Below are 20,415 nucleotides of genomic sequence, written 5' to 3'. Positions count from 1 at the left end.
GACTGAGGCTCCCTGCTTCTCTGTCCCCTGGCGTCTTGCCCTGGACCCAGTGCACCACCTTGTGGCGAGCCCAGGTGTGGCGCGTCCCGCTGTGGTTCCCGCTGGGGTGCAGGACCCACTTTCTCATGGCTTCCGCACGTCCCTCCCCGCCCGCCTGGAGGGCAGTTGGGGAGCGGTCCCCAACGTGGCCTGGGACCAACCTCGCTGGTGACCCGTGTCGCGGGCGCGCGCCCCAGGAGAGTGTGGGGAGGGGAGAGGATTCGGGGACGTAGCTGTGAGGATTCGGTGTGCGTGGGTCTGGCGGGTGGCCCGGACGGGGTCGGGGTCGTGGTCACGGTGGGTCGTTGTGGTGGTGGTGGTGGTGGTGGTGCTGGGGGTGGTGGTGGTGGTGGGGGGGGTGGTGGCGAAGACCCGAAGACAAAAGGAGCAGCGAGGGAGGGAGGAGCAAAAGCCTACAGCACCCGGTATTCCCAGGCGGTCTCCCATCCAAGTACTAACCAGGCCCGACCCTGCTTAGCTTCCGAGATCAGACGAGATCGGGCGCGTTCAGGGTGGTATGGCCGTAGACGCTAGCCGCCGCCTCCGGGAGCCCCAAGAGCCTGCCGAGGGCCCCGGCGTGCGTCTCCACGCTGCTCTCCTGGCACGGCTGGGAGTCCGGGTGGGGGCTGGCAGCCCGGGGCCAGCGGCCAGAGGCCCCGCGCGCCTGCTCGGGCAGCCGGTCTCGCCCAGGTGGCCGCTGGGTGGCTTTCTTCCCGAGGTGTCCTGCTGCCAGGACGAGGGTCAAGTTTTCTCGGGGGAAAATTTCTCAGTGCTCTCGGGCGCTTGTTCTTCTGGGAATGTCCACTGCTGTGGCCAAGGCGGGGGAAGCACAGCTCGGGCCAGGGCAAGCAGCCGCCCTCCTCCGTCGCCTCCTGGAGCCGTATCCTTGGGTGGGTGCGTGGCTCCCAGCGGAGGTCTCGGGGACCCTTCCGGTCCTCTTCGTCCGGAAAGCGCCACTGCCCCTCCAGCCCATCAGGAAAACGGCAGCCGCGCCCTTCGCCGACCCGCTCCGCCCTCCTCCACACTCAGGGCCTGGGGCTGCGGGGCTGAATCGTGAGGCTTTCCAGCCCAGGACTTCACCTCTGGCCCCTTTCACACCCGGGATCTTGGGAAGAAGAAACAAAACCAAACACAGCCAAAGCCATCTCCTCCGACCCGGGGCCCCTCCACATCCCTTCCGATCCCGGGTTCCTGCCGGCCTCCCGGGCGTTTCTCCCAGGCAGGCCTTCGCGGCCACTACACGGGGCTGAGCACTCGAGTCCTCGGGCGTCACGGGGCCCGCGGCCACGCCAAGCACGCACGACTCCCGGGTCTCGTCTGCTCCTGGGTGCCCTGGGCCTCTTCCCTGTGCCGCTGCTGGGTCTTGTGCCCCTGCTTGGCCTCCTTCAGACCCGGCCCCGTGCTACGCGGCCACGTGCTACAGGATCGTGCCAGCAGAACTGGCCCTGGCTGAGCCCCGTACCCACCCTCCTGCCATCCCTGGCCCTGCTAGCAAATGGCAGAGATCCTCTGGCCTCCGAGCCCAGACAAAAATCCTGATGCAGTTGGCCGAGGGGCCGCAAACCAAGGCTTCGCTTGTTCCCGCTCAGGCCCCAGCCATACCCTCTTGTCCTTCGGCTGCTCGTGTGTGGGGTGGGGGAGAGGAGGGTGCGTCCCCGTGCGTGCGTGCGTGGTCTGGGTGTCTCTGCGTGGTGTGTGTGTGTGTGTGTGTGTGTTAGATGCCGTGCCTGGTGTAGGTGGGGAAGAGCAAGCCCTCACGCACAGAGCCCCATCACACACTGGGGCCGGGCCGAGGGGGTCAATCTGCTCGGCCTGATTGCGTTGGGCATACATTGCAGAAGGTGGGTTTTCCAAGGCGGAGCAGAGGGTCCCGGCACCTGAGGTTGTCCACGGGGAGAATGTCTGTTCCACGGGGGCAAGCGGTCCCTTCCGTCGTGCCCAAGCCCATGTGACCCCGAAGGCCAGGTGGCCCCGGTCCTTGAGCTGACTGAGGAGTGCTTTGAGACCCGGAGGGTGGCACAGGCGACTGGGCGCCAGCGGCGGCCCTCCCTCCCTTTGAGCGGGACGGGGAGCTGCCGCTGGCATCCGGAGCTCTGGCGGCCTGCGCCCTCTGTCCCTGTGACCGCAGGCTCTGCCGTGGGAGGCGGGATCCCACGTAGAGGTCGCGCGCTGGCTGCCCTGTCTTGGGTTGAGCGACGGAGCGCGACGTGGAGCAGCACCCGACTGAGGCTCCCTGCTTCTCTGTCCCCTGGCGTCTTGCCCTGGACCCAGTGCACCACCTTGTGGCGAGCCCAGGTGTGGCGCATCCCGCTGTGGGGCCCGCTGGGGTGCAGGACCCACTTTCTCATGGCTTCCGCACGTCCCTCCCCGCCCGCCTGGAGGGCAGTTGGGGAGCGGTCCCCAACGTGGCCTGGGACCAACCTCGCTGGTGACCCGTGTCGCGGGCGCGCGCCCCAGGAGAGTGTGGGGAGGGGAGAGGATTCGGGGACGTAGCTGTGAGGATTCGGTGTGCGTGGGTCTGGCGGGTGGCCCGGACGGGGTCGGGGTCGTGGTCACGGTGGGTCGTTGTGGTGGTGGTGGTGGTGGTGGTGCTGGGGGTGGTGGTGGTGGTGGGGGGGGTGGTGGCGAAGTCCCCGAAGACAAAAGGAGCAGCGAGGGAGGGAGGAGCAAAAGCCTACAGCACCCGGTATTCCCAGGCGGTCTCCCATCCAAGTACTAACCAGGCCCGACCCTGCTTAGCTTCCGAGATCAGACGAGATCGGGCGCGTTCAGGGTGGTATGGCCGTAGACGCTAGCCGCCGCCTCCGGGAGCCCCAAGAGCCTGCCGAGGGCCCCGGCGTGCGTCTCCACGCTGCTCTCCTGGCACGGCTGGGAGTCCGGGTGGGGGCTGGCAGCCCGGGGCCAGCGGCCAGAGGCCCCGCGCGCCTGCTCGGGCAGCCGGTCTCGCCCAGGTGGCCGCTGGGTGGCTTTCTTCCCGAGGTGTCCTGCTGCCAGGACGAGGGTCAAGTTTTCTCGGGGGAAAATTTCTCAGTGCTCTCGGGCGCTTGTTCTTCTGGGAATGTCCACTGCTGTGGCCAAGGCGGGGGACGCACAGCTCGGGCCAGGGCAAGCAGCCGCCCTCCTCCGTCGCCTCCTGGAGCCGTATCCTTGGGTGGGTGCGTGGCTCCCAGCGGAGGTCTCGGGGACCCTTCCGGTCCTCTTCGTCCGGAAAGCGCCACTGCCCCTCCAGCCCATCAGGAAAACGGCAGCCGCGCCCTTCGCCGACCCGCTCCGCCCTCCTCCACACTCAGGGCCTGGGGCTGCGGGGCTGAATGGTGAGGCTTTCCAGCCCAGGACTTCACCTCTGGCCCCTTTCACACCCGGGATCTTGGGAAGAAGAAACAAAACGAAACACAGCCAAAGCCATCTCCTCCGACCCGGGGCCCCTCCACATCCCTTCCGATCCCGGGTTCCTGCCGGCCTCCCGGGGCGTTTCTCCCAGGCAGGCCTTCGCGGCCACTACACGGGGCTGAGCACTCGAGTCCTCGGGCGTCACGGGGCCCGCGGCCACGCCAAGCACGCACGACTCCCGGGTCTCGTCTGCTCCTGGGTGCCCTGGGCCTCTTCCCTGTGCCGCTGCTGGGTCTTGTGCCCCTGCTTGGCCTCCTTCAGACCCGGCCCCGTGCTACGCGGCCACGTGCTACAGGATCGTGCCAGCAGAACTGGCCCTGGCTGAGCCCCGTACCCACCCTCCTGCCATCCCTGGCCCTGCTAGCAAATGGCAGAGATCCTCTGGCCTCCGAGCCCAGACAAAAATCCTGATGCAGTTGGCCGAGGGGCCGCAAACCAAGGCTTCGCTTGTTCCCGCTCAGGCCCCAGCCATACCCTCTTGTCCTTCGGCTGCTCGTGTGTGGGGTGGGGGAGAGGAGGGTGCGTCCCCGTGCGTGCGTGCGTGGTCTGGGTGTCTCTGCGTGGTGTGTGTGTGTCTGTGTGTGTGTGTTAGATGCCGTGCCTGGTGTAGGTGGGGAAGAGCAAGCCCTCACGCACAGAGCCCCATCACACACTGGGGCCGGGCCGAGGGGGTCAATCTGCTCGGCCTGATTGCGTTGGGCATACATTGCAGAAGGTGGGTTTTCCAAGGCGGAGCAGAGGGTCCCGGCACCTGAGGTTGTCCACGGGGAGAATGTCTGTTCCACGGGGGCAAGCGGTCCCTTCCGTCGTGCCCAAGCCCATGTGACCCCGAAGGCCAGGTGGCCCCGGTCCTTGAGCTGACTGAGGAGTGCTTTGAGACCCGGAGGGTGGCACAGGCGACTGGGCGCCAGCGGCGGCCCTCCCTCCCTTTGAGCGGGACGGGGAGCTGCCGCTGGCATCCGGAGCTCTGGCGGCCTGCGCCCTCTGTCCCTGTGACCGCAGGCTCTGCCGTGGGAGGCGGGATCCCACGTAGAGGTCGCGCGCTGGCTGCCCTGTCTTGGGTTGAGCGACGGAGCGCAACGTGGAGCAGCACCCGACTGAGGCTCCCTGCTTCTCTGTCCCCTGGCGTCTTGCCCTGGACCCAGTGCACCACCTTGTGGCGAGCCCAGGTGTGGCGCGTCCCGCTGTGGGGCCCGCTGGGGTGCAGGACCCACTTTCTCATGGCTTCCGCACGTCCCTCCCCGCCCGCCTGGAGGGCAGTTGGGGAGCGGTCCCCAACGTGGCCTGGGACCAACCTCGCTGGTGACCCGTGTCGCGGGCGCGCGCCCCAGGAGAGTGTGGGGAGGGGAGAGGATTCGGGGACGTAGCTGTGAGGATTCGGTGTGCGTGGGTCTGGCGGGTGGCCCGGACGGGGTCGGGGTCGTGGTCACGGTGGGTCGTTGTGGTGGTGGTGGTGGTGGTGGTGCTGGGGGTGGTGGTGGTGGTGGGGGGGTGGTGGCGAAGTCCCCGAAGACAAAAGGAGCAGCGAGGGAGGGAGGAGCAAAAGCCTACAGCACCCGGTATTCCCAGGCGGTCTCCCATCCAAGTACTAACCAGGCCCGACCCTGCTTAGCTTCCGAGATCAGACGAGATCGGGCGCGTTCAGGGTGGTATGGCCGTAGACGCTAGCCGCCGCCTCCGGGAGCCCCAAGAGCCTGCCGAGGGCCCCGGCGTGCGTCTCCACGCTGCTCTCCTGGCACGGCTGGGAGTCCGGGTGGGGGCTGGCAGCCCGGGGCCAGCGGCCAGAGGCCCCGCGCGCCTGCTCGGGCAGCCGGTCTCGCCCAGGTGGCCGCTGGGTGGCTTTCTTCCCGAGGTGTCCTGCTGCCAGGACGAGGGTCAAGTTTTCTCGGGGGAAAATTTCTCAGTGCTCTCGGGCGCTTGTTCTGGGAATGTCCACTGCTGTGGCCAAGGCGGGGGACGCACAGCTCGGGCCAGGGCAAGCAGCCGCCCTCCTCCGTCGCCTCCTGGAGCCGTATCCTTGGGTGGGTGCGTGGCTCCCAGCGGAGGTCTCGGGGACCCTTCCGGTCCTCTTCGTCCGGAAAGCGCCACTGCCCCTCCAGCCCATCAGGAAAACGGCAGCCGCGCCCTTCGCCGACCCGCTCCGCCCTCCTCCACACTCAGGGCCTGGGGCTGCGGGGCTGAATCGTGAGGCTTTCCAGCCCAGGACTTCACCTCTGGCCCCTTTCACACCCGGGATCTTGGGAAGAAGAAACAAAACCAAACACAGCCAAAGCCATCTCCTCCGACCCGGGGCCCCTCCACATCCCTTCCGATCCCGGGTTCCTGCCGGCCTCCCGGGGCGTTTCTCCCAGGCAGGCCTTCGCGGCCACTACACGGGGCTGAGCACTCGAGTCCTCAGGCGTCACGGGGCCCGCGGCCACGCCAAGCACGCACGACTCCCGGGTCTCGTCTGCTCCTGGGTGCCCTGGGCCTCTTCCCTGTGCCGCTGCTGGGTCTTGTGCCCCTGCTTGGCCTCCTTCAGACCCGGCCCCGTGCTACGCGGCCACGTGCTACAGGATCGTGCCAGCAGAACTGGCCCTGGCTGAGCCCCGTACCCACCCTCCTGCCATCCCTGGCCCTGCTAGCAAATGGCAGAGATCCTCTGGCCTCCGAGCCCAGACAAAAATCCTGATGCAGTTGGCCGAGGGGCCGCAAACCAAGGCTTCGCTTGTTCCCGCTCAGGCCCCAGCCATACCCTCTTGTCCTTCGGCTGCTCGTGTGTGGGGTGGGGGAGAGGAGGGTGCGTCCCCGTGCGTGCGTGCGTGGTCTGGGTGTCTCTGCGTGGTGTGTGTGTGTGTGTGTGTGTGTGTTAGATGCCGTGCCTGGTGTAGGTGGGGAAGAGCAAGCCCTCACGCACAGAGCCCCATCACACACTGGGGCCGGGCCGAGGGGGTCAATCTGCTCGGCCTGATTGCGTTGGGCATACATTGCAGAAGGTGGGTTTTCCAAGGCGGAGCAGAGGGTCCCGGCACCTGAGGTTGTCCACGGGGAGAATGTCTGTTCCACGGGGGCAAGCGGTCCCTTCCGTCGTGCCCAAGCCCATGTGACCCCGAAGGCCAGGTGGCCCCGGTCCTTGAGCTGACTGAGGAGTGCTTTGAGACCCGGAGGGTGGCACAGGCGACTGGGCGCCAGCGGCGGCCCTCCCTCCCTTTGAGCGGGACGGGGAGCTGCCGCTGGCATCCGGAGCTCTGGCGGCCTGCGCCCTCTGTCCCTGTGACCGCAGGCTCTGCCGTGGGAGGCGGGATCCCACGTAGAGGTCGCGCGCTGGCTGCCCTGTCTTGGGTTGAGCGACGGAGCGCGACGTGGAGCAGCACCCGACTGAGGCTCCCTGCTTCTCTGTCCCCTGGCGTCTTGCCCTGGACCCAGTGCACCACCTTGTGGCGAGCCCAGGTGTGGCGCGTCCCGCTGTGGGGCCCGCTGGGGTGCAGGACCCACTTTCTCATGGCTTCCGCACGTCCCTCCCCGCCCGCCTGGAGGGCAGTTGGGGAGCGGTCCCCAACGTGGCCTGGGACCAACCTCGCTGGTGACCCGTGTCGCGGGCGCGCGCCCCAGGAGAGTGTGGGGAGGGGAGAGGATTCGGGGACGTAGCTGTGAGGATTCGGTGTGCGTGGGTCTGGCGGGTGGCCCGGACGGGGTCGGGGTCGTGGTCACGGTGGGTCATTGTGGTGGTGGTGGTGGTGGTGGTGCTGGGGGTGGTGGTGGTGGTGGGGGGGTGGTGGCGAAGTCCCCGAAGACAAAAGGAGCAGCGAGGGAGGGAGGAGCAAAAGCCTACAGCACCCGGTATTCCCAGGCGGTCTCCCATCCAAGTACTAACCAGGCCCGACCCTGCTTAGCTTCCGAGATCAGACGAGATCGGGCGCGTTCAGGGTGGTATGGCCGTAGACGCTAGCCGCCGCCTCCGGGAGCCCCAAGAGCCTGCCGAGGGCCCCGGCGTGCGTCTCCACGCTGCTCTCCTGGCACGGCTGGGAGTCCGGGTGGGGGCTGGCAGCCCGGGGCCAGCGGCCAGAGGCCCCGCGCGCCTGCTCGGGCAGCCGGTCTCGCCCAGGTGGCCGCTGGGTGGCTTTCTTCCCGAGGTGTCCTGCTGCCAGGACGAGGGTCAAGTTTTCTCGGGGGAAAATTTCTCAGTGCTCTCGGGCGCTTGTTCTTCTGGGAATGTCCACTGCTGTGGCCAAGGCGGGGGACGCACAGCTCGGGCCAGGGCAAGCAGCCGCCCTCCTCCGTCGCCTCCTGGAGCCGTATCCTTGGGTGGGTGCGTGGCTCCCAGCGGAGGTCTCGGGGACCCTTCCGGTCCTCTTCGTCCGGAAAGCGCCACTGCCCCTCCAGCCCATCAGGAAAACGGCAGCCGCGCCCTTCGCCGACCCGCTCCGCCCTCCTCCACACTCAGGGCCTGGGGCTGCGGGGCTGAATCGTGAGGCTTTCCAGCCCAGGACTTCACCTCTGGCCCCTTTCACACCCGGGATCTTGGGAAGAAGAAACAAAACCAAACACAGCCAAAGCCATCTCCTCCGACCCGGGGCCCCTCCACATCCCTTCCGATCCCGGGTTCCTGCCGGCCTCCCGGGGCGTTTCTCCCAGGCAGGCCTTCGCGGCCACTACACGGGGCTGAGCACTCGAGTCCTCGGGCGTCACGGGGCCCGCGGCCACGCCAAGCACGCACGACTCCCGGGTCTCGTCTGCTCCTGGGTGCCCTGGGCCTCTTCCCTGTGCCGCTGCTGGGTCTTGTGCCCCTGCTTGGCCTCCTTCAGACCCGGCCCCGTGCTACGCGGCCACGTGCTACAGGATCGTGCCAGCAGAACTGGCCCTGGCTGAGCCCCGTACCCACCCTCCTGCCATCCCTGGCCCTGCTAGCAAATGGCAGAGATCCTCTGGCCTCCGAGCCCAGACAAAAATCCTGATGCAGTTGGCCGAGGGGCCGCAAACCAAGGCTTCGCTTGTTCCCGCTCAGGCCCCAGCCATACCCTCTTGTCCTTCGGCTGCTCGTGTGTGGGGTGGGGGAGAGGAGGGTGCGTCCCCGTGCGTGCGTGCGTGGTCTGGGTGTCTCTGCGTGGTGTGTGTGTGTGTGTGTGTGTGTGTTAGATGCCGTGCCTGGTGTAGGTGGGGAAGAGCAAGCCCTCACGCACAGAGCCCCATCACACACTGGGGCCGGGCCGAGGGGGTCAATCTGCTCGGCCTGATTGCGTTGGGCATACATTGCAGAAGGTGGGTTTTCCAAGGCGGAGCAGAGGGTCCCGGCACCTGAGGTTGTCCACGGGGAGAATGTCTGTTCCACGGGGGCAAGCGGTCCCTTCCGTCGTGCCCAAGCCCATGTGACCCCGAAGGCCAGGTGGCCCCGGTCCTTGAGCTGACTGAGGAGTGCTTTGAGACCCGGAGGGTGGCACAGGCGACTGGGCGCCAGCGGCGGCCCTCCCTCCCTTTGAGCGGGACGGGGAGCTGCCGCTGGCATCCGGAGCTCTGGCAGCCTGCGCCCTCTGTCCCTGTGACCGCAGGCTCTGCCGTGGGAGGCGGGATCCCACGTAGAGGTCGCGCGCTGGCTGCCCTGTCTTGGGTTGAGCGACGGAGCGCGACGTGGAGCAGCACCCGACTGAGGCTCCCTGCTTCTCTGTCCCCTGGCGTCTTGCCCTGGACCCAGTGCACCACCTTGTGGCGAGCCCAGGTGTGGCGCGTCCCGCTGTGGGGCCCGCTGGGGTGCAGGACCCACTTTCTCATGGCTTCCGCACGTCCCTCCCCGCCCGCCTGGAGGGCAGTTGGGGAGCGGTCCCCAACGTGGCCTGGGACCAACCTCGCTGGTGACCCGTGTCGCGGGCGCGCGCCCCAGGAGAGTGTGGGGAGGGGAGAGGATTCGGGGACGTAGCTGTGAGGATTCGGTGTGCGTGGGTCTGGCGGGTGGCCCGGACGGGGTCGGGGTCGTGGTCACGGTGGGTCGTTGTGGTGGTGGTGGTGGTGGTGGTGCTGGGGGTGGTGGTGGTGGTGGGGGGGGTGGTGGCGAAGTCCCCGAAGACAAAAGGAGCAGCGAGGGAGGGAGGAGCAAAAGCCTACAGCACCCGGTATTCCCAGGCGGTCTCCCATCCAAGTACTAACCAGGCCCGACCCTGCTTAGCTTCCGAGATCAGACGAGATCAGGCTCGTTCAGGGTGGTATGGCCGTAGACGCTAGCCGCCGCCTCCGGGAGCCCCAAGAGCCTGCCGAGGGCCCCGGCGTGCGTCTCCACGCTGCTCTCCTGGCACGGCTGGGAGTCCGGGTGGGGGCTGGCAGCCCGGGGCCAGCGGCCAGAGGCCCCGCGCGCCTGCTCGGGCAGCCGGTCTCGCCCAGGTGGCCGCTGGGTGGCTTTCTTCCCGAGGTGTCCTGCTGCCAGGACGAGGGTCAAGTTTTCTCGGGGGAAAATTTCTCAGTGCTCTCGGGCGCTTGTTCTTCTGGGAATGTCCACTGCTGTGGCCAAGGCGGGGGACGCACAGCTCGGGCCAGGGCAAGCAGCCGCCCTCCTCCGTCGCCTCCTGGAGCCGTATCCTTGGGTGGGTGCGTGGCTCCCAGCGGAGGTCTCGGGGACCCTTCCGGTCCTCTTCGTCCGGAAAGCGCCACTGCCCCTCCAGCCCATCAGGAAAACGGCAGCCGCGCCCTTCGCCGACCCGCTCCGCCCTCCTCCACACTCAGGGCCTGGGGCTGCGGGGCTGAATCGTGAGGCTTTCCAGCCCAGGACTTCACCTCTGGCCCCTTTCACACCCGGGATCTTGGGAAGAAGAAACAAAACCAAACACAGCCAAAGCCATCTCCTCCGACCCGGGGCCCCTCCACATCCCTTCCGATCCCGGGTTCCTGCCGGCCTCCCGGGGCGTTTCTCCCAGGCAGGCCTTCGCGGCCACTACACGGGGCTGAGCACTCGAGTCCTCGGGCGTCACGGGGCCCGCGGCCACGCCAAGCACGCACGACTCCCGGGTCTCGTCTGCTCCTGGGTGCCCTGGGCCTCTTCCCTGTGCCGCTGCTGGGTCTTGTGCCCCTGCTTGGCCTCCTTCAGACCCGGCCCCGTGCTACGCGGCCACGTGCTACAGGATCGTGCCAGCAGAACTGGCCCTGGCTGAGCCCCGTACCCACCCTCCTGCCATCCCTGGCCCTGCTAGCAAATGGCAGAGATCCTCTGGCCTCCGAGCCCAGACAAAAATCCTGATGCAGTTGGCCGAGGGGCCGCAAACCAAGGCTTCGCTTGTTCCCGCTCAGGCCCCAGCCATACCCTCTTGTCCTTCGGCTGCTCGTGTGTGGGGTGGGGGAGAGGAGGGTGCGTCCCCGTGCGTGCGTGCGTGGTCTGGGTGTCTCTGCGTGGTGTGTGTGTGTGTGTGTGTGTGTGTTAGATGCCGTGCCTGGTGTAGGTGGGGAAGAGCAAGCCCTCACGCACAGAGCCCCATCACACACTGGGGCCGGGCCGAGGGGGTCAATCTGCTCGGCCTGATTGCGTTGGGCATACATTGCAGAAGGTGGGTTTTCCAAGGCGGAGCAGAGGGTCCCGGCACCTGAGGTTGTCCACGGGGAGAATGTCTGTTCCACGGGGGCAAGCGGTCCCTTCCGTCGTGCCCAAGCCCATGTGACCCCGAAGGCCAGGTGGCCCCGGTCCTTGAGCTGACTGAGGAGTGCTTTGAGACCCGGAGGGTGGCACAGGCGACTGGGCGCCAGCGGCGGCCCTCCCTCCCTTTGAGCGGGACGGGGAGCTGCCGCTGGCATCCGGAGCTCTGGCGGCCTGCGCCCTCTGTCCCTGTGACCGCAGGCTCTGCCGTGGGAGGCGGGATCCCACGTAGAGGTCGCGCGCTGGCTGCCCTGTCTTGGGTTGAGCGACGGAGCGCGACGTGGAGCAGCACCCGACTGAGGCTCCCTGCTTCTCTGTCCCCTGGCGTCTTGCCCTGGACCCAGTGCACCACCTTGTGGCGAGCCCAGGTGTGGCGCGTCCCGCTGTGGGGCCCGCTGGGGTGCAGGACCCACTTTCTCATGGCTTCCGCACGTCCCTCCCCGCCCGCCTGGAGGGCAGTTGGGGAGCGGTCCCCAACGTGGCCTGGGACCAACCTCGCTGGTGACCCGTGTCGCGGGCGCGCGCCCCAGGAGAGTGTGGGGAGGGGAGAGGATTCGGGGACGTAGCTGTGAGGATTCGGTGTGCGTGGGTCTGGCGGGTGGCCCGGACGGGGTCGGGGTCGTGGTCACGGTGGGTCGTTGTGGTGGTGGTGGTGGTGGTGCTGGGGGTGGTGGTGGTGGTGGGGGGGTGGTGGCGAAGTCCCCGAAGACAAAAGGAGCAGCGAGGGAGGGAGGAGCAAAGGCCTACAGCACCTGGTATTCCCAGGCGGTCTCCCATCCAAGTACTAACCAGGCCCGACCCTGCTTAGCTTCCGAGATCAGACGAGATCGGGCGCGTTCAGGGTGGTATGGCCGTAGACGCTAGCCGCCGCTTCCGGGAGCCCCAAGAGCCTGCCGAGGGCCCCGGCGTGCGTCTCCACGCTGCTCTCCTGGCACGGCTGGGAGTCCGGGTGGGGGCTGGCAGCCCGGGGCCAGCGGCCAGAGGCCCCGCGCGCCTGCTCGGGCAGCCGGTCTCGCCCAGGTGGCCGCTGGGTGGCTTTCTTCCCGAGGTGTCCTGCTGCCAGGACGAGGGTCAAGTTTTCTCGGGGGAAAATTTCTCAGTGCTCTCGGGCGCTTGTTCTTCTGGGAATGTCCACTGCTGTGGCCAAGGCGGGGGACGCACAGCTCGGGCCAGGGCAAGCAGCCGCCCTCCTCCGTCGCCTCCTGGAGCCGTATCCTTGGGTGGGTGCGTGGCTCCCAGCGGAGGTCTCGGGGACCCTTCCGGTCCTCTTCGTCCGGAAAGCGCCACTGCCCCTCCAGCCCATCAGGAAAACGGCAGCCGCGCCCTTCGCCGACCCGCTCCGCCCTCCTCCACACTCAGGGCCTGGGGCTGCGGGGCTGAATCGTGAGGCTTTCCAGCCCAGGACTTCACCTCTGGCCCCTTTCACACCCGGGATCTTGGGAAGAAGAAACAAAACCAAACACAGCCAAAGCCATCTCCTCCGACCCGGGGCCCCTCCACATCCCTTCCGATCCCGGGTTCCTGCCGGCCTCCCGGGGCGTTTCTCCCAGGCAGGCCTTCGCGGCCACTACACGGGGCTGAGCACTCGAGTCCTCGGGCGTCACGGGGCCCGCGGCCACGCCAAGCACGCACGACTCCCGGGTCTCGTCTGCTCCTGGGTGCCCTGGGCCTCTTCCCTGTGCCGCTGCTGGGTCTTGTGCCCCTGCTTGGCCTCCTTCAGACCCGGCCCCGTGCTACGCGGCCACGTGCTACAGGATCGTGCCAGCAGAACTGGCCCTGGCTGAGCCCCGTACCCACCCTCCTGCCATCCCTGGCCCTGCTAGCAAATGGCAGAGATCCTCTGGCCTCCGAGCCCAGACAAAAATCCTGATGCAGTTGGCCGAGGGGCCGCAAACCAAGGCTTCGCTTGTTCCCGCTCAGGCCCCAGCCATACCCTCTTGTCCTTCGGCTGCTCGTGTGTGGGGTGGGGGAGAGGAGGGTGCGTCCCCGTGCGTGCGTGCGTGGTCTGGGTGTCTCTGCGTGGTGTGTGTGTGTGTGTGTGTGTGTTAGATGCCGTGCCTGGTGTAGGTGGGGAAGAGCAAGCCCTCACGCACAGAGCCCCATCACACACTGGGGCCGGGCCGAGGGGGTCAATCTGCTCGGCCTGATTGCGTTGGGCATACATTGCAGAAGGTGGGTTTTCCAAGGCGGAGCAGAGGGTCCCGGCACCTGAGGTTGTCCACGGGGAGAATGTCTGTTCCACGGGGGCAAGCGGTCCCTTCCGTCGTGCCCAAGCCCATGTGACCCCGAAGGCCAGGTGGCCCCGGTCCTTGAGCTGACTGAGGAGTGCTTTGAGACCCGGAGGGTGGCACAGGCGACTGGGCGCCAGCGGCGGCCCTCCCTCCCTTTGAGCGGGACGGGGAGCTGCCGCTGGCATCCGGAGCTCTGGCGGCCTGCGCCCTCTGTCCCTGTGACCGCAGGCTCTGCCGTGGGAGGCGGGATCCCACGTAGAGGTCGCGCGCTGGCTGCCCTGTCTTGGGTTGAGCGACGGAGCGCGACGTGGAGCAGCACCCGACTGAGGCTCCCTGCTTCTCTGTCCCCTGGCGTCTTGCCCTGGACCCAGTGCACCACCTTGTGGCGAGCCCAGGTGTGGCGCATCCCGCTGTGGGGCCCGCTGGGGTGCAGGACCCACTTTCTCATGGCTTCCGCACGTCCCTCCCCGCCCGCCTGGAGGGCAGTTGGGGAGCGGTCCCCAACGTGGCCTGGGACCAACCTCGCTGGTGACCCGTGTCGCGGGCGCGCGCCCCAGGAGAGTGTGGGGAGGGGAGAGGATTCGGGGACGTAGCTGTGAGGATTCGGTGTGCGTGGGTCTGGCGGGTGGCCCGGACGGGGTCGGGGTCGTGGTCACGGTGGGTCGTTGTGGTGGTGGTGGTGGTGGTGGTGCTGGGGGTGGTGGTGGTGGTGGGGGGGGTGGTGGCGAAGTCCCCGAAGACAAAAGGAGCAGCGAGGGAGGGAGGAGCAAAAGCCTACAGCACCCGGTATTCCCAGGCGGTCTCCCATCCAAGTACTAACCAGGCCCGACCCTGCTTAGCTTCCGAGATCAGACGAGATCGGGCGCGTTCAGGGTGGTATGGCCGTAGACGCTAGCCGCCGCCTCCGGGAGCCCCAAGAGCCTGCCGAGGGCCCCGGCGTGCGTCTCCACGCTGCTCTCCTGGCACGGCTGGGAGTCCGGGTGGGGGCTGGCAGCCCGGGGCCAGCGGCCAGAGGCCCCGCGCGCCTGCTCGGGCAGCCGGTCTCGCCCAGGTGGCCGCTGGGTGGCTTTCTTCCCGAGGTGTCCTGCTGCCAGGACGAGGGTCAAGTTTTCTCGGGGGAAAATTTCTCAGTGCTCTCGGGCGCTTGTTCTTCTGGGAATGTCCACTGCTGTGGCCAAGGCGGGGGACGCACAGCTCGGGCCAGGGCAAGCAGCCGCCCTCCTCCGTCGCCTCCTGGAGCCGTATCCTTGGGTGGGTGCGTGGCTCCCAGCGGAGGTCTCGGGGACCCTTCCGGTCCTCTTCGTCCGGAAAGCGCCACTGCCCCTCCAGCCCATCAGGAAAACGGCAGCCGCGCCCTTCGCCGACCCGCTCCGCCCTCCTCCACACTCAGGGCCTGGGGCTGCGGGGCTGAATGGTGAGGCTTTCCAGCCCAGGACTTCACCTCTGGCCCCTTTCACACCCGGGATCTTGGGAAGAAGAAACAAAACCAAACACAGCCAAAGCCATCTCCTCCGACCCGGGGCCCCTCCACATCCCTTCCGATCCCGGGTTCCTGCCGGCCTCCCGGGGCGTTTCTCCCAGGCAGGCCTTCGCGGCCACTACACGGGGCTGAGCACTCGAGTCCTCGGGCGTCACGGGGCCCGCGGCCACGCCAAGCACGCACGACTCCCGGGTCTCGTCTGCTCCTGGGTGCCCTGGGCCTCTTCCCTGTGCCGCTGCTGGGTCTTGTGCCCCTGCTTGGCCTCCTTCAGACCCGGCCCCGTGCTACGCGGCCACGTGCTACAGGATCGTGCCAGCAGAACTGGCCCTGGCTGAGCCCCGTACCCACCCTCCTGCCATCCCTGGCCCTGCTAGCAAATGGCAGAGATCCTCTGGCCTCCGAGCCCAGACAAAAATCCTGATGCAGTTGGCCGAGGGGCCGCAAACCAAGGCTTCGCTTGTTCCCGCTCAGGCCCCAGCCATACCCTCTTGTCCTTCGGCTGCTCGTGTGTGGGGTGGGGGAGAGGAGGGTGCGTCCCCGTGCGTGCGTGCGTGGTCTGGGTGTCTCTGCGTGGTGTGTGTGTGTCTGTGTGTGTGTGTTAGATGCCGTGCCTGGTGTAGGTGGGGAAGAGCAAGCCCTCACGCACAGAGCCCCATCACACACTGGGGCCGGGCCGAGGGGGTCAATCTGCTCGGCCTGATTGCGTTGGGCATACATTGCAGAAGGTGGGTTTTCCAAGGCGGAGCAGAGGGTCCCGGCACCTGAGGTTGTCCACGGGGAGAATGTCTGTTCCACGGGGGCAAGCGGTCCCTTCCGTCGTGCCCAAGCCCATGTGACCCCGAAGGCCAGGTGGCCCCGGTCCTTGAGCTGACTGAGGAGTGCTTTGAGACCCGGAGGGTGGCACAGGCGACTGGGCGCCAGCGGCGGCCCTCCCTCCCTTTGAGCGGGACGGGGAGCTGCCGCTGGCATCCGGAGCTCTGGCGGCCTGCGCCCTCTGTCCCTGTGACCGCAGGCTCTGCCGTGGGAGGCGGGATCCCACGTAGAGGTCGCGCGCTGGCTGCCCTGTCTTGGGTTGAGCGACGGAGCGCAACGTGGAGCAGCACCCGACTGAGGCTCCCTGCTTCTCTGTCCCCTGGCGTCTTGCCCTGGACCCAGTGCACCACCTTGTGGCGAGCCCAGGTGTGGCGCGTCCCGCTGTGGGGCCCGCTGGGGTGCAGGACCCACTTTCTCATGGCTTCCGCACGTCCCTCCCCGCCCGCCTGGAGGGCAGTTGGGGAGCGGTCCCCAACGTGGCCTGGGACCAACCTCGCTGGTGACCCGTGTCGCGGGCGCGCGCCCCAGGAGAGTGTGGGGAGGGGAGAGGATTCGGGGACGTAGCTGTGAGGATTCGGTGTGCGTGGGTCTGGCGGGTGGCCCGGACGGGGTCGGGGTCGTGGTCACGGTGGGTCGTTGTGGTGGTGGTGGTGGTGGTGGTGCTGGGGGTGGTGGTGGTGGTGGGGGGGTGGTGGCGAAGTCCCCGAAGACAAAAGGAGCAGCGAGGGAGGGAGGAGCAAAAGCCTACAGCACCCGGTATTCCCAGGCGGTCTCCCATCCAAGTACTAACCAGGCCCGACCCTGCTTAGCTTCCGAGATCAGACGAGATCGGGCGCGTTCAGGGTGGTATGGCCGTAGACGCTAGCCGCCGCCTCCGGGAGCCCCAAGAGCCTGCCGAGGGCCCCGGCGTGCGTCTCCACGCTGCTCTCCTGGCACGGCTGGGAGTCCGGGTGGGGGCTGGCAGCCCGGGGCCAGCGGCCAGAGGCCCCGCGCGCCTGCTCGGGCAGCCGGTCTCGCCCAGGTGGCCGCTGGGTGGCTTTCTTCCCGAGGTGTCCTGCTGCCAGGACGAGGGTCAAGTTTTCTCGGGGGAAAATTTCTCAGTGCTCTCGGGCGCTTGTTCTGGGAATGTCCACTGCTGTGGCCAAGGCGGGGGACGCACAGCTCGGGCCAGGGCAAGCAGCCGCCCTCCTCCGTCGCCTCCTGGAGCCGTATCCTTGGGTGGGTGCGTGGCTCCCAGCGGAGGTCTCGGGGACCCTTCCGGTCCTCTTCGTCCGGAAAGCGCCACTGCCCCTCCAGCCCATCAGGAAAACGGCAGCCGCGCCCTTCGCCGACCCGCTCCGCCCTCCTCCACACTCAGGGCCTGGGGCTGCGGGGCTGAATCGTGAGGCTTTCCAGCCCAGGACTTCACCTCTGGCCCCTTTCACACCCGGGATCTTGGGAAGAAGAAACAAAACCAAACACAGCCAAAGCCATCTCCTCCGACCCGGGGCCCCTCCACATCCCTTCCGATCCCGGGTTCCTGCCGGCCTCCCGGGGCGTTTCTCCCAGGCAGGCCTTCGCGGCCACTACACGGGGCTGAGCACTCGAGTCCTCGGGCGTCACGGGGCCCGCGGCCACGCCAAGCACGCACGACTCCCGGGTCTCGTCTGCTCCTGGGTGCCCTGGGCCTCTTCCCTGTGCCGCTGCTGGGTCTTGTGCCCCTGCTTGGCCTCCTTCAGACCCGGCCCCGTGCTACGCGGCCACGTGCTACAGGATCGTGCCAGCAGAACTGGCCCTGGCTGAGCCCCGTACCCACCCTCCTGCCATCCCTGGCCCTGCTAGCAAATGGCAGAGATCCTCTGGCCTCCGAGCCCAGACAAAAATCCTGATGCAGTTGGCCGAGGGGCCGCAAACCAAGGCTTCGCTTGTTCCCGCTCAGGCCCCAGCCATACCCTCTTGTCCTTCGGCTGCTCGTGTGTGGGGTGGGGGAGAGGAGGGTGCGTCCCCGTGCGTGCGTGCGTGGTCTGGGTGTCTCTGCGTGGTGTGTGTGTGTGTGTGTGTGTGTGTTAGATGCCGTGCCTGGTGTAGGTGGGGAAGAGCAAGCCCTCACGCACAGAGCCCCATCACACACTGGGGCCGGGCCGAGGGGGTCAATCTGCTCGGCCTGATTGCGTTGGGCATACATTGCAGAAGGTGGGTTTTCCAAGGCGGAGCAGAGGGTCCCGGCACCTGAGGTTGTCCACGGGGAGAATGTCTGTTCCACGGGGGCAAGCGGTCCCTTCCGTCGTGCCCAAGCCCATGTGACCCCGAAGGCCAGGTGGCCCCGGTCCTTGAGCTGACTGAGGAGTGCTTTGAGACCCGGAGGGTGGCACAGGCGACTGGGCGCCAGCGGCGGCCCTCCCTCCCTTTGAGCGGGACGGGGAGCTGCCGCTGGCATCCGGAGCTCTGGCGGCCTGCGCCCTCTGTCCCTGTGACCGCAGGCTCTGCCGTGGGAGGCGGGATCCCACGTAGAGGTCGCGCGCTGGCTGCCCTGTCTTGGGTTGAGCGACGGAGCGCGACGTGGAGCAGCACCCGACTGAGGCTCCCTGCTTCTCTGTCCCCTGGCGTCTTGCCCTGGACCCAGTGCACCACCTTGTGGCGAGCCCAGGTGTGGCGCGTCCCGCTGTGGGGCCCGCTGGGGTGCAGGACCCACTTTCTCATGGCTTCCGCACGTCCCTCCCCGCCCGCCTGGAGGGCAGTTGGGGAGCGGTCCCCAACGTGGCCTGGGACCAACCTCGCTGGTGACCCGTGTCGCGGGCGCGCGCCCCAGGAGAGTGTGGGGAGGGGAGAGGATTCGGGGACGTAGCTGTGAGGATTCGGTGTGCGTGGGTCTGGCGGGTGGCCCGGACGGGGTCGGGGTCGTGGTCACGGTGGGTCATTGTGGTGGTGGTGGTGGTGGTGGTGCTGGGGGTGGTGGTGGTGGTGGGGGGGTGGTGGCGAAGTCCCCGAAGACAAAAGGAGCAGCGAGGGAGGGAGGAGCAAAAGCCTACAGCACCCGGTATTCCCAGGCGGTCTCCCATCCAAGTACTAACCAGGCCCGACCCTGCTTAGCTTCCGAGATCAGACGAGATCGGGCGCGTTCAGGGTGGTATGGCCGTAGACGCTAGCCGCCGCCTCCGGGAGCCCCAAGAGCCTGCCGAGGGCCCCGGCGTGCGTCTCCACGCTGCTCTCCTGGCACGGCTGGGAGTCCGGGTGGGGGCTGGCAGCCCGGGGCCAGCGGCCAGAGGCCCCGCGCGCCTGCTCGGGCAGCCGGTCTCGCCCAGGTGGCCGCTGGGTGGCTTTCTTCCCGAGGTGTCCTGCTGCCAGGACGAGGGTCAAGTTTTCTCGGGGGAAAATTTCTCAGTGCTCTCGGGCGCTTGTTCTTCTGGGAATGTCCACTGCTGTGGCCAAGGCGGGGGACGCACAGCTCGGGCCAGGGCAAGCAGCCGCCCTCCTCCGTCGCCTCCTGGAGCCGTATCCTTGGGTGGGTGCGTGGCTCCCAGCGGAGGTCTCGGGGACCCTTCCGGTCCTCTTCGTCCGGAAAGCGCCACTGCCCCTCCAGCCCATCAGGAAAACGGCAGCCGCGCCCTTCGCCGACCCGCTCCGCCCTCCTCCACACTCAGGGCCTGGGGCTGCGGGGCTGAATCGTGAGGCTTTCCAGCCCAGGACTTCACCTCTGGCCCCTTTCACACCCGGGATCTTGGGAAGAAGAAACAAAACCAAACACAGCCAAAGCCATCTCCTCCGACCCGGGGCCCCTCCACATCCCTTCCGATCCCGGGTTCCTGCCGGCCTCCCGGGGCGTTTCTCCCAGGCAGGCCTTCGCGGCCACTACACGGGGCTGAGCACTCGAGTCCTCGGGCGTCACGGGGCCCGCGGCCACGCCAAGCACGCACGACTCCCGGGTCTCGTCTGCTCCTGGGTGCCCTGGGCCTCTTCCCTGTGCCGCTGCTGGGTCTTGTGCCCCTGCTTGGCCTCCTTCAGACCCGGCCCCGTGCTACGCGGCCACGTGCTACAGGATCGTGCCAGCAGAACTGGCCCTGGCTGAGCCCCGTACCCACCCTCCTGCCATCCCTGGCCCTGCTAGCAAATGGCAGAGATCCTCTGGCCTCCGAGCCCAGACAAAAATCCTGATGCAGTTGGCCGAGGGGCCGCAAACCAAGGCTTCGCTTGTTCCCGCTCAGGCCCCAGCCATACCCTCTTGTCCTTCGGCTGCTCGTGTGTGGGGTGGGGGAGAGGAGGGTGCGTCCCCGTGCGTGCGTGCGTGGTCTGGGTGTCTCTGCGTGGTGTGTGTGTGTGTGTGTGTGTGTGTTAGATGCCGTGCCTGGTGTAGGTGGGGAAGAGCAAGCCCTCACGCACAGAGCCCCATCACACACTGGGGCCGGGCCGAGGGGGTCAATCTGCTCGGCCTGATTGCGTTGGGCATACATTGCAGAAGGTGGGTTTTCCAAGGCGGAGCAGAGGGTCCCGGCACCTGAGGTTGTCCACGGGGAGAATGTCTGTTCCACGGGGGCAAGCGGTCCCTTCCGTCGTGCCCAAGCCCATGTGACCCCGAAGGCCAGGTGGCCCCGGTCCTTGAGCTGACTGAGGAGTGCTTTGAGACCCGGAGGGTGGCACAGGCGACTGGGCGCCAGCGGCGGCCCTCCCTCCCTTTGAGCGGGACGGGGAGCTGCCGCTGGCATCCGGAGCTCTGGCGGCCTGCGCCCTCTGTCCCTGTGACCGCAGGCTCTGCCGTGGGAGGCGGGATCCCACGTAGAGGTCGCGCGCTGGCTGCCCTGTCTTGGGTTGAGCGACGGAGCGCGACGTGGAGCAGCACCCGACTGAGGCTCCCTGCTTCTCTGTCCCCTGGCGTCTTGCCCTGGACCCAGTGCACCACC

General features: G+C 67.8%; 9 non-coding genes across 9 annotated transcripts; all 9 read right to left on the bottom strand.

Annotated features, from left to right (window-relative positions):
- Window positions 1–449: 449 nt before the first annotated feature.
- Window positions 450–568, bottom strand: LOC141412110 (5S ribosomal RNA). The gene has a single exon (XR_012436949.1). It is a non-coding gene; the product is annotated as a 5S ribosomal RNA (ribosomal RNA).
- A 2,142-nt stretch (window positions 569–2,710) lies between these two features.
- Window positions 2,711–2,829, bottom strand: LOC141412109 (5S ribosomal RNA). Its single transcript, XR_012436948.1, has one exon. It is a non-coding gene; the product is annotated as a 5S ribosomal RNA (ribosomal RNA).
- A 2,144-nt stretch (window positions 2,830–4,973) lies between these two features.
- Window positions 4,974–5,092, bottom strand: LOC141412107 (5S ribosomal RNA). The gene has a single exon (XR_012436946.1). It is a non-coding gene; the product is annotated as a 5S ribosomal RNA (ribosomal RNA).
- A 2,141-nt stretch (window positions 5,093–7,233) lies between these two features.
- LOC141412106 (5S ribosomal RNA) lies at window positions 7,234–7,352 on the bottom strand. The gene has a single exon (XR_012436945.1). It is a non-coding gene; the product is annotated as a 5S ribosomal RNA (ribosomal RNA).
- Window positions 7,353–9,497: 2,145 nt separating this feature from the next.
- On the bottom strand, window positions 9,498–9,616 carry LOC141412886 (5S ribosomal RNA). The gene has a single exon (XR_012437728.1). It is a non-coding gene; the product is annotated as a 5S ribosomal RNA (ribosomal RNA).
- A 2,141-nt stretch (window positions 9,617–11,757) lies between these two features.
- LOC141411659 (5S ribosomal RNA) lies at window positions 11,758–11,876 on the bottom strand. Its single transcript, XR_012436499.1, has one exon. It is a non-coding gene; the product is annotated as a 5S ribosomal RNA (ribosomal RNA).
- A 2,143-nt stretch (window positions 11,877–14,019) lies between these two features.
- Window positions 14,020–14,138, bottom strand: LOC141412105 (5S ribosomal RNA). The gene has a single exon (XR_012436944.1). It is a non-coding gene; the product is annotated as a 5S ribosomal RNA (ribosomal RNA).
- Window positions 14,139–16,282: 2,144 nt separating this feature from the next.
- Window positions 16,283–16,401, bottom strand: LOC141412104 (5S ribosomal RNA). The gene has a single exon (XR_012436943.1). It is a non-coding gene; the product is annotated as a 5S ribosomal RNA (ribosomal RNA).
- Window positions 16,402–18,542: 2,141 nt separating this feature from the next.
- Window positions 18,543–18,661, bottom strand: LOC141412103 (5S ribosomal RNA). Its single transcript, XR_012436942.1, has one exon. It is a non-coding gene; the product is annotated as a 5S ribosomal RNA (ribosomal RNA).
- Window positions 18,662–20,415: the final 1,754 nt, after the last annotated feature.

Source organism: Castor canadensis, chromosome 10 (assembly GCF_047511655.1).
Source record: "Castor canadensis chromosome 10, mCasCan1.hap1v2, whole genome shotgun sequence".
NCBI lineage: Eukaryota > Metazoa > Chordata > Mammalia > Rodentia > Castoridae > Castor > Castor canadensis.
Note: the sequence above shows the minus strand (reverse complement) of the source record. Positions and strands in the feature narration are given on the sequence as shown.